This window comes from Panthera pardus, unplaced genomic scaffold, assembly GCF_024362965.1.
Source record: "Panthera pardus isolate Hobbes unplaced genomic scaffold, ASM2436296v1 HiC_scaffold_6, whole genome shotgun sequence".
Classification (NCBI taxonomy): Eukaryota; Metazoa; Chordata; class Mammalia; order Carnivora; family Felidae; genus Panthera; species Panthera pardus.
In genome coordinates, this window is record NW_026526991.1 from 26,846,361 (window position 1) to 26,858,945 (window position 12,585).

At 40.8% G+C, this 12,585-nt stretch overlaps 1 pseudogene; it reads left to right on the forward strand.

The window, feature by feature from the left end:
* The first annotated feature begins 8,500 nt into the window (after positions 1-8,500).
* Positions 8,501-11,823, forward strand: LOC109265213 (60S ribosomal protein L4-like; annotated as a pseudogene).
* Positions 11,824-12,585: the final 762 nt, after the last annotated feature.

The following is a 12,585-nucleotide window of genomic DNA, read 5'->3' on the forward strand; positions in this document are numbered from 1 at the left end:
ATGTCAAGAGACTTTTAAATTTTCATATATTTTGACTAAGTAATTCCTCTTCTAAGCATCTGTCTTTAGGAGAATATCTACACATTCATCAAAATGCAATACTAATTTTGGTACATTCATACTGTCACAGTGAAGCTCCATGAGAACATAGTCTCTGAATCCCCAGGGCCTGCCACACAGCAGGGACTCAACAAATGTTTGTTAAATGACTCTGAAATTCTATGCGACAGTTAAAAAAAAAAGAATGAATTCAAATTATTAAATGGAAATATCCCTTAGACATATGTTACATGGTAAAGAAAACAAGAACAATAGGACATACAGGATGATCCCCCCGATGTAAAACTCAAACCAGCATCAAAATAAACAAAAAACATGTGTGTGTGTGTGTGTGTGTGTGTGTGTGTGTGTGTGTATGTCTGAGTGTGTGTGTGAAAATGCATAGACAAACACATTAAAAAGTGTACACACTAAGCTGATAAGAGTGATTATGTCTAGGAGATGCGGATGCCCTATGAAGGGGACTTCGTGTTACTGAATGGTTTCAGGTATAAGCATATTCTCAGATGAATTGCCTACTTTAAAAATGAAGGTGTCCTTTAGGACACATACATACATACATACATACATACATAAACATACATGCAAAGATGTTAATGATAGCATGATTTGTAACAGTGAAAAGTTGAAAATAACCCCCTTAGAAGAATAGTTAGATACATGTTAGCCATGAAATATCATGTAGGCATAATAAGTCATGTTTTCTGAGGAAGAGTTGACAGGAAATGACATGGTGCATTATCAAGTGAAAACAACAGCAGCGACAACAACAAAGACTCAATGCAAAAGATACAGGCTCACCTTTCAGGAAGCACCAAAGAAAGTTGTTCAAGCTGAAAGCAAGTAAGTCTGGGGAGTAGTTTGACTCCAGACACAAAATACAAAGAAAACCCGGGAAGGTAATTATGTAGGTAATTATAAGAGAAAGGCTAAATGCATAAAATGTATATTTCTTTTCTTAACTTATTTTAATAGCAATTATATAAAACAGTTTATATATAATCCTTGGGCCCACAACATATAGGAACATAATATATTTGAGAGTAACAGCACATAGAAGGAACAAAGCTGTACTGGAGTAAGGAAATGACACTAGGTGGTAATGCACATACACAGTAACAATGGAGAGAACTAGACAGAATAAATAAGAAGGCTAATATAACAAACAAATATAAACAAACTAATACATACTTGTAGTATAAATGTATACTACACAATATGTATATGTATATATTATACATATATACATGTATGATACCTATATATGGTATATACCCAACAATCCATCATTATTACTATTATTTTATATAATTTTATGTCTTTTAAAGAAATTGCAAGAAGAAAGGATATATATAACAGCACAAGAAGGGGGAAGAGGGAATAAAACTATGTAGGAGAAAATTTTCTATATGTCATTGTAATTAAATTTGTATAAATCTTAAGTCGATTCCAATAAGCTAAAGTGGATATGGTAAGACCTAGAGCAACAACTAAGAAAATAACGCAAAAAATGTAGTGAGAAAAATCATTTGAGGAATTAAAATGTTATACTAAAAAATAACCACTTAATGCAAAAGAAACAGCAAAGGAGACTAAAGAAACAAAAAAGACATGAGTTGGGGTGGGGGGAAGGAAAATGGCAGACATAAATCCAACTATTTCAATAATAATGGTAAATGTGAATAGATCAAACAATCCAATCAAAAGGAAGAGATTGTCAGACAGAATCAAAAAAATAAGAACCAAATACATGCTGTATATAAGAGACACAATTTAGATTCAAAGATACAAATAGGCTGAAAGTAAAAGGATAAAAAAAGTTGCATCAGGCAAATGGCAACCATAAGAAAGCTGGAGTGGCTATACTAATATCAGACAAAATCAATTTTAAAACCAAAATAAATATTACTAGAGATAAAGACGGATGTATTATAATGATTATAAAGTCAGTTCAGCAGGAAAATACATAATTATAAATATATCTGTACGCTTAACAACAGAGCCCCAAAACACACGAAACAAAAACTGACAGAATTGAAGGAAGAAATAGACAATTCAATACTAATGGCTGGAGACGTCAATACCCTTCTTTCAATAATTGATAGAACTAGGCAGAGGATCAACAAGGAAATGGAAGACTTGAACAGCACTGTAAACCGACTATACCTAACATCTATAGAACACTCCATTCAACAACAGTAGAATACACATTCTTTTCAAGTGCACTATGAAACATTCTCCAGGGTATATATTAGTCTAAATAAATGTAAAGAGGATTGGAATCATACAAAATATGTTCTCTGACCATAGTGGAATAAAAATAGAAATCCATAACAGAAAGAATAACAGAATTTTAGGAAGATTCACAAATATGTGGAAATTGAACAATATATTTCTAAATAACAACTCAAAGAAGAAATCACAAGGGAAATTTAAAAATATTTTCAGAAGAATGAAAATGAAAGTCTTACATACCAACATTTATGCGATGCAGCTAAAGCAGTGTTTACAAGGGAATTTATAGCTATAAACACCCAAACTGGAAAGGGGAGAAAATATCTCAAAGCTGTAACCCAAACTTACACCTTAAGACACTGGAAGAAGAAAAGCAAACTAAGTCCAAACCAAGTAGAAGGAGGGAAATAATTACAATTATAGTGGAAATTAATGAGATAGAGAATAGAAAAACAGCAGAGAAAAATCAACAAAACCAAAAGTTGATTCTTTGAAAAGATAAACCACATTGACCAATATTTAGCTAGACTAACCATGGAAAAAAAGAGAGAAGGCTTGAATTACTAAAATTAGAAGTGAGAAAAGGGACATTGTTACCAACGTTAGAGAAACAAAAAGGACTGTAAGAAAATACTATGAACAACTGAATGCCAACAAATTAAATAACATAGATGAAACAAACACATTTCTACAAACAAAAACTACCTAAAGTGACTCAACAAGAAATGGAAAATCTAAAGAGTCCTATAATAAATAAAGAGATTGAATTTGTGTGTTAATCATGCATTTTTATTTTCTGTATTTCTGATGCATTGATATCTGAAGTCTTGTGGAACCTGAGAGACTGCCCCTTCCAGATTAGCCAATTCCCATAGATAGTAACCTACTCACCTGTGAGTATACCTTTCATATGTAAACTAACACATCCAAAGCCCACCCCCCACCCCAACCCCCACCATCTTTGTTAATGGGCTTTTATACTCTGGGCCACTATTCCACTGCCCTAATCATCCCAGCTCCAAGTGCCAGGCAACCAGGAAAAATCACTATGCCCTAGAGCCTGCTGAAACCATTAAATTAACCATCCTAAACCTGATGACACTGCTTTCCATGAAAACCATAAAAAAAGTCCTTGCCAATGTGTTCCTTCCCCTTGATCTCCTTGCCTCCTCACTGACGATGTTGTTTCCCCATGTGTGTAAGACCTTGGGAACTTCGAGTAACAAACTGTCTTCTCATCCTCATCTAATAGCTTTACCATACTTGAATGATAATAAAATAAAAAATAATTGTTTTAAAACAATTAGTAATTTTGAAACTATCCACAGAAAAATCTCAGGTACAGATGGCTTCACTGGTGAATTCTACAGATAATTAAAAGAAGAATCAAGGGGTGCCTGGGTGGCTCAGTCAGTTAAGCCTCCTACTCTTGATTTTGGCTCAGGTCTTGATCTCATGGTTCGTGAGACTGAGCCCCACGTCGGGCTCTGTGCTGACAACTCAGAGCCTGGAGCCTGCTTCGGATTCTGTGTCTTCCTCTTTCTCTGCCCTTCCCCCGCTCATGCTTTGTCTGTCTCTCTCTCAAAAATAAATAAACATTAAAAAAAATTAAAAACAGAAATATAGATGCAAAGATACAGAAAAGCATTTGACAAAATCCAACACCATTTCATTAATTAAAAAACACTCCACAAACTAAGAATAGAAACTTTCTCAAGCTGATAAAGGGTATCTATGAAAAACCCACAGCTAACATCAGACTTAATGGTAAAAGACTGAATGCTTTCTCCCTAAGACTAGGAACAAGACAAGGATGTCCATTCTTACCACTTGTATTAAACATTGTACTGCAGTGAATTAGGCAAATAGACAAGAAAAGAAATAAAGGCATTCAGATAGGAAAGGAAGAAGTAAAACTATATTTGCAGATGACACAATCTTATACATAGAAAATCCTAAGGAATCCGCCAAAAAACTATTCAAACTAAAAAATGAGTTCAGCAAGGTTATAAGATAGAATATCACTATATAAAAGTCAATTGTATTTCTATACACTTGCAATGAGCAATCCGAAAACGAAATTAAGAAAATGATTCCATTGGGGCGCCTGGGTGACTCAGTCAGTTAAGCGTCCAACTTTAGGTTTCTGCTCAGGTCATGATCTCACAGCTCAATTTGAGCCCTGTGTCATGCTTTGTTCTGACAGGGCAGAGCCCTCTCTCCCCCCCTTCTCTCTCTCTCTCACCCTCTCTCTGCCCCTTTCCTGCTCACATGCTCTCTCTCTCTCTCTCTAAAAATAAATAAACTTTAAAAAAAGAAAATTATTCCATTTATAATAGCATCAAAAGGAATAAAATACTTAGAAATAAAAATTAACAAAGGAAGTTCAAAGTATATACCCTGAAAGTTATAAAATACTGCTGAAAGAAACTGAAGAAGACCTATTAAATGGAAAGACATCTCATGTTCATTGATCAAACGACAACATTGTTGGATAGGGCAAGTCTCATCCAATTGATCCACAAATCCAGCGCAACTCCTTTTGAGATTCTAGCTGACCTATTTGCAAAAATTGACAAGCTGATCCTAAAATTCATATGAAAATTCAAGAGACTCAGAATAGCCAAAATAATCCCAAAATAGAAGAATGAAGTTGGAAAATTCACACTTATCAATTACAAAATAGTACAAGCTACAGTAAGCAAGGTAGTGTGGTTATTGGCACTAGGCCATATATATAGATCAACAGAATAGAATTGAGAATGAGACATAAATCCTTTTTTAAGTTTATTTATTTATTTTAAGAGAGAGAGAGAAGGTGGGGGAGGGGCAGAGAGAGAGGGAAAGAGAGAATCCCAAGCAGGCTCCACCCTCCACCAGAAGCCCAACACAGGACTCCATCTCACAACTGATCTCATGACGGCAAGATCAGGACCTGAGCCAATATCAACAGCAGGGTGTTTAACCAACTGAGCCACCCAGGAGCCTCCAGAAATAAATCCTTACATCTACAGTCAATTGATTTTCAAGAAGGTTGCCCAAGCAATTGGAGAGAGGAAAAATAATTTCCTCAACAGATGTACTGGAACAACTAGATATTCACATGAAGGAAGTAGGACCTCTATCTCACACCATTTACAAACATTAACTTAAAATGGATCAAAAACCTCTTAAATATAAGAGCTAAAATTACCAACCCCTTGGAAGAAACTATAAGTGAAAATCTTCACTATCCTGGATTAAGCAATGATTTCTTAGATATGACACCAAAAAAACAGCAACAAAAGGAAAACTAGATAAACTGGGCTTCAAAATTTAAAACTTTCATGCTTCAAAGGACACTATCAGCAAAGCGGAAAGACAACTCACAAAATGGGAGAAAATATTTACAATTTCTATATCTAAAAAAGAAATTGGACTTGAAATATATAAAGAATTTTGACAACTAGATAATAAAAATAAATAAATAAACCAGTTACAAATAGGCTAAGGATCTGAATGGGTATTTCTCCAAAGAAGATATATGAATGGTCAGTAAACACATGAAAAAAATATTCTACTTCATGAGCCATCAAGGAGGAAACACAAATCAAACCCACAATGAGATACCACTTAAGACCTGCCAAGACAGTTATAATCAAAAAGGCAAATAATAATAAGTGTGGGTAAGGATGTGGAGAATTTGGAACCCTGGTACATTGCTGGTGGGAATCTAAGCCGGTGTAACCCCTTTGGAAAAAAGTCTAGCAACATAAAGCTGGAGAGGTGGGCCATGCTAAGGAATCAGGACTCAGCATAGTCTGCAAAGGTATGTCCGCATTCAGCCGAGCCTTTAAGAAGCCTTCAAGGAATACATTGTTAAGACAAAATGGCAGCTGTGGGATAAACAAAAAGAGGCTCATTTTACTTTAAATACTCCCTAGGAAGACTTAAGCGGTGATCTCAAGCTGTAAAGAGCCAAGTATGGCAGAACAGTTTAACAGCGGGGCTAAGTATTCGCTGTAGTGTCCACCCTGGGTGCCTCTCACATCGCTTATCACTTTCATCAGGCCTTTCTCTCTTAGTTACTGAGCATCCTATATTTTCAGGGCTTTTTGAAAATCATAAAACAGGATTGCACCACTGACTCTGCTAGTCTCATTACTGAATAATTTCAGACACGGGGTTTGGATGCCAGAAGAGTGGAAGGTAGCAAAACAATGGATCCAATGGGCAAAAGAATGATGATATGCCCTTCTTTTTCATCAAGGAATTCTTAAGCTTCTTGAAGCCGAATCCTGAATTTAATACTCTTGGCTAAAGCTGGGACTTGGTTAAAGATTAAATAATCAAATTTTTATTTCATCTGTACGAACCAGAAAACTACAATACCAGTGAAGACATGCACTGAGAAAGCGGAGATTTGGTATTAGATGACTGAAACTCTTTTTGAGAGTCTTACTTTGCATGTGCGTGTGACCCATCAACAAAAATAAATAAGAGAACTAGTAAGGATACATGAGGATGTTTTAAACTATTTGGCTCCCCCAGGAGATGGCCGGAAAGCTGGTGCCTGATTCAGCATGGGAAATAACCAGTAAGAGCAAATGCCAACAGTGAAGGGATCTGAAAGCAACATCAGAGGTGGGGAGAAGGTGGGGACCTTCCCTTGCTGCTGAGAATTTTAAAAGGATGAGCTTAAGGGATTAGTGAAGGGCTGGGCCCTAACCTGCTTGTTCTAATGGTAGCTTATAAGATACAATTGGAAAAGAACAGTAAGTTGCATCAGTCACTCTCATTGCTAACCCAACAAGATTCTTTCCACCAAGGAACCTCTTGCCGGGTCTTGTTTTGGGGTTCTATCATTAGCATGGCATCAGAAACAACTTTATCTACGTAGCTTCTACAGAACTACAGCTTCCCCCCCCACCATTAGTTTATGAAATGGCATGCAAATCCTGTTAAGAAATTCTAACAATCTAGGCAATCTCCAATGCCTGCAACATTCATATGCTCTGCTCTTGTAAACTAACACCCTCCGTGGGGCATGTGGGTGGCTGAATTGGTTAAGGGTGTGACTCCTGATTTCAGCTTGGGTTATGATCTCATGGGTTGTGAGATCGAGTCCTGCATTGGGCTCCACAACGGGCACGGAGGCTGCTTAAGGTTCTCTCTCTCTTCCATCTGCCTCTTTCTCTCTCAAAATAAAAAAATTAATTAATTAATTAATTAATTAAAATAATAAAACAATGCCCTGCAAAGTTGTTTGGGAGGGCACACATCCCTGTATAGTATCTTTCTTTAAAAATTTTTTTAACGTTTATTCATTTTTGAAAGAGAGAGATACGGAAGTGAGTTGGGGAGGGGCAGAGAGAGAGGGAGACACAGAATCCGAAGCAGGCTCCAGGCTCTGAGCTGTCAGCACAGAGCCCGACATAGGGCTTGAGCTCACGAACTGAGAGATCATGACCTGAGCCAAAGTCAGACACTTAACTGACTGAGACACCCAGGCGCCACCCTCTCCCCCATAGTATCTTCAGTGGCACCTTATTCGTGTACCTGGAGATCCAATAAATATGGCTTGGTGCTGTTGATTATCCAGGCAGGAGTAAGTATCTTAATTGAATTTCAAACTCTAAAAAGTAGAGTCATCATGACATTTTCAACCTCTGTAGGCCTTCTTCCTAAAGAACTCAAAGTGATTATTTAAAAAAAAACAAAAAACATGGGGCGCCTGGGTGGCTCAGTCGGTTAAGCATCCGGCTTCAGCTCAGGTCACGATCTTGCGGTCCGCGAGTTCGAGCCTCGCGTCTGGGCTCTGGGCTGATGGCTCAGAGCCTGGAGCCTGCTTCCGATTCTGTGTCTCCCTCTCTCTCTGCCCCTCCCCCGTTCATGCTGTGTCTCTCTCTGTCTCAAAAATAAATAAACGTTAAAAAAAAAATTTTTTTTTAAATAAAAAAATAAAAAACAAAAAACAAAAAACAAAAAAACTCACTTAAAGTAATCATACCTCAAACCTCTCAGAAGACAGAAAATTAGTAGCTATTACTTGTTGAATGCTTATCATGTGGCAAGCAGTCTTCAAAGCATGCATTAATTGTATCACTTTGGGCAAATTCTGTATTCTCTATGAGCTTCTGTTTATCTGTAAAATGGGCAAACAGTCCTCCTCAAGAATCATAAATTCGGCTGCCCCCGGGGTAGCTAAGTAAGTAGCGGGAGCTGGATGTATGCACTTGAGCTGTTACCAGGTGAGCTGTACCTGGCATTCTTGAGAGCCTACTCACCAACCTTGTTTCCTTCCTGTAGGCAGATCCTGCCTTCCCACTTAGAACAGCAGGAAGTGTGGGACATGCTTCCCGGGGCCCCCTTGCCCTCCCCCCCCCCCCTTCCTGGGGAATTGGTAATATGATCCAGTCCTGGCCACTGTGAGCTCAGGGGGAACTCAGCTAGGGTTCTGTTTTGTTGTTGTTGTTTTTTAAGACTTTCCTTCATAAGAAAAAGAAACCAATGCAAGGGCATGCTCTCCTCTTCTGGACACGTGTGTTTTTGCATGCGTCCTATGAGCCTTTGGAGCGTTGTGAGAAATGAGGAGGAACATCATTGCTGACATGCTTGAAGATATCAGAGAGGAAAGGCAGAAGACCTCAGCACTGGGGGAGGAGCAGTCCTTAACAGTGTTTTTGTGCCACTGTATTAACCTTGGAACTACCCCCACCTCGGGCTTAACTGAGGTTATAAATCCTCGCCTGAAGCATCGGTGTCACCACTGAAATCAACCCATGGTATGGTGGCGGGGCTAAGGGCACGCCTCCTCTGAAGAAGCCGGCAGCATTGAGCCCCTGCTGGCTGCTGCCAGATGAGGATTTTTAAAGAAGAGCCAGGAATCCAGATTTTTACAGAAAAGTCCAGATTTTTAAATATTGGCTCATTTGAAAGAAACGTGTGCAAGCCAAACAAAACACGTTTGGAAGCCAAGTTCGGCTCATAGGCGGGCAGTTTTCAACCCCTGCTCCACCTCAGAGAGTTGTAGGAACTAAATTAAATGGTTTAAAATAAGATCGGTAATAATAATGGCAAACACTCACATAGCACTTAATACGGCCCAGGTGTTATTCTGCTTGCTTTACCGACCCAGTCCTCGCATGTAACCACGTCTTGCAAGCACCTCATAGAGATATTTTAACAGACAAAGAAAGTAAGGAAAAGAGAGCCCCCTCGCCTTGCCCCTTCAGGCCTAGGGGCGGGGGTGGCTTTCCCTGGGAGCTGGTTCCCTTAGCCCTGCCCACATTTCTGTACAAGGTCCCTTTGTTAAATTCTTCTTGGTTATACTCTTTTGAGTATGCCATCCGCTGCCCTCCGGGACACTCACTGACTGATATGAATGATGAAGAAGGTGGATGGGTCCTTGTCCTCCTGACGCACACATTCTGGTAACAACTACATAAACGAGATAGCCACGGGTACCGTGAAGAAAATAAAAGGTGATGCGACTGAAGAATGGCCGAGAGAGGCTACTTGTGGGGGAGACATCGGAGCTGAGACAGAAGGTCCGAAGGGGAGCCAGCAACCCCAGGACCTGGGAGACCCCTCTTCAGGCACACATGCCTGTCTATGTCAAAGTTTTGGGGCTAGAACAAGCATGGCGGGCTGGAAGGATGACAAGAGGCCGGGGGGGGGGGGGGGCTGGAAATTGGCGAGGTGGGGGAGAGTGGTGGGACGATGGTCAGGGAGACAGAAGGCACCAGTCACTGCTGGGTGTGCTGGGATCTGGGCTTTAAGACTATTGGCAATTCTTATATTTCCTGTAGGAGCCACAGGGATGAGAGGAGGGTGGCTGTCTCCTCTCCCCACGGTGGCATGTATTTATTCATTGATATCCTTATAGTCCGAAAAGGGGGAATCATCTGGCAGAAATGCTACTTTGCCTGCCGTGTTCAAGCCTCCAATTCGACCTGATATTGTGAACTTTGTTCACACCCACTCGGCAAGAACGACAGACAGCCCCGTGTCGTCAGTGAGTTAGCAGGCCATCCAAGCAGTGCTGAGTCTTGGGGTGCTGGCAGAGCCGCGGCTCCAATTCCCAGAGTTCAAGGCAGTGGGACTCACCGTTCTGGCCAGGTGCCTCTGGAAACGCGTGTTGTGGGGGCCGCGTGTTCGCACCAACCGAAACCTGGCGTCGTTAGCACTGCAGAATGAGCATGACACAGAGGCGGTGGGTCATCTGCTCTGCCTGGCTGCCTCCGCCTTACCAGTGCTGGTCATGTCTGAAGGTCATCGTATTGGGCCCCTGGGTGGCTCAGTCGGTTCAGTGTCTGACTCTTGATCTCAGCTCAGGTCATGATCTCAGGGCGGTTCGTGAGTTCGAGCCCCGCCTTGGGCTCCGCACTGACAGCCCTGGGGCCTGGTTGGGATTCTGTCTCTCCCTCTCCCTCCCTCAAAATAAACAAACTTAAAAATAACTAAGTAAATAAAAATAAAGGTCATCGTATTGAGGAAGACCCTGAACTTCCTTTGATGGTTGAAGATAAAGTTGAAGGTTACAAGAAGTCCAAAGTGGCTGTTTTGCTTCCTAAGAGACTTAAAGCCTGCAATGATATCAAAGAGTTCTATGCCTCTCAGCAAATGAGAGCTGGCAAGGGGCAAAATGAGAAACCGTTGCCATATCCAGTGCAGGGGACCCTGCGTCATCTCTAATGAGGACAACGTTGTCCCCAGAAACATCCCTGGATTTACTTTACTTAATGTAAGCCAAGCGAACATTTCGCAGCTTGCTTCTGGTGGGGATGTGGGACGTTTCTGCATCTGGACTGAAAGTGCTCCCCGCAAGTTAGACGATCTGTATGGCACTTGGCAGAAGGCTGCCTCCCTCAAGAGTAACTATAAGCTTCCCGTGCACAAGATGCTTAACACAGACCTTAGCGGAATCTTGAAAAGCCCAGGGATCCAAAGAGCCCTCTGAGCACCACGGAAGAAGACTCGTCGCAGAGCCCTGAAGAATCACGTTTGAAGCTAACCCTGTATGTCAAGACTATGCCCCAGAACAGTGTTCATCGCCAGGCCAAGAATCACAAACTCTGGATGGACAGAGCAGCCGCAGCCTTAGAAGCCAAATCAGAGAAGAGGGTTCCAGGCAAGAGGTCTGTGGTAGAGAAGAAAGGAAAGAAGGCTGCTGGTGTGAAAAAGCAGAAGAAACTTTGGCGGGGGGGGGGGTGGGGGGTGGGGGGGGGGGGCCGCAGCTTCCAAGCAACTGACAAGAAGCCTGCACAAGAGAAACCCACCTCGGAAGAAAAGAAGGCTGCTGCATAAAAAGTTAAATTTGTTTATTCCATAAGAGTCAAATCATTTCGGACAGCTAATTTTGAATAAAGACCTGATCAAAGGCAGGAAGAAAAAAAAAAAGACTTTTAGGAATTCTTTGAAGGTCTTCCAGTAGGGGAGTTATTTGAGCTGTTTTTTAAGTCTACAGTCTTCTCCTGTGTGGACAGTGGATTATACATCAGCGAGAGGTTATTGCCACAGTCCAGCCTAGAGTTGTTGGTGCTTTGAACAAGAGTGGTGGCAATCGGGGCACCTGGGCGGCTCAGTCGGTTAAGCGTCTGACTCTGGATTTGGGCTCAGATCATGATCTCGCGGTTCTTGAGTTTGAGCCCTGCAGTGGGCTGTGAGCTGACATTGCAGAGTCTGCTTGGGATTCTCTCTCTCTCTCTGCCCCTCTCTGCTCTTGCTCTCTCTCAAAATAAATAAATAAACTTAAAAAAAAAAAAAAAGAGTGACGGCAATCAAAGTGGAGAGAGGTGAATGGGTCTGAGGTCCGTTTACACTGATTCTGAGGTATCTTAATATTCCAGTTTTTTCCATCCAGCGTCCTGGACCCCTGGAAGACAGTGAGCATGCTACGAGCTTTTTTTTTTTTTATGTTTTCATTTTTATTATATACTTTCAAATTAATATGAACATATTCTGGATCATTTGTGTGCCCACATTACAAGAGAAGAGTATCATCACATAATTTCAGTGGCCTCATTTGACTGCCTACAATGACCAGCATTTAACACACTGTAATGTTTTTATTGAAATACAACACACAGAGAAAAGTACATCACCCATAAGTACATAGTTCCAGAGATTTTCACAAACAGAACTTTTCCGGGTAAACAGCACACAGTCGAAGAACACAACGCTCCAGAAAACTCTCTCGCACCCTCTCCAAGACCCTCCTGGCCCACCTCCCAAAGGTAGCCATCGTCCTGCTTTCTAACGCCATAACTTACTTTTGCTTATTTTTAAAAAATTTTTTTTAACGTTTAT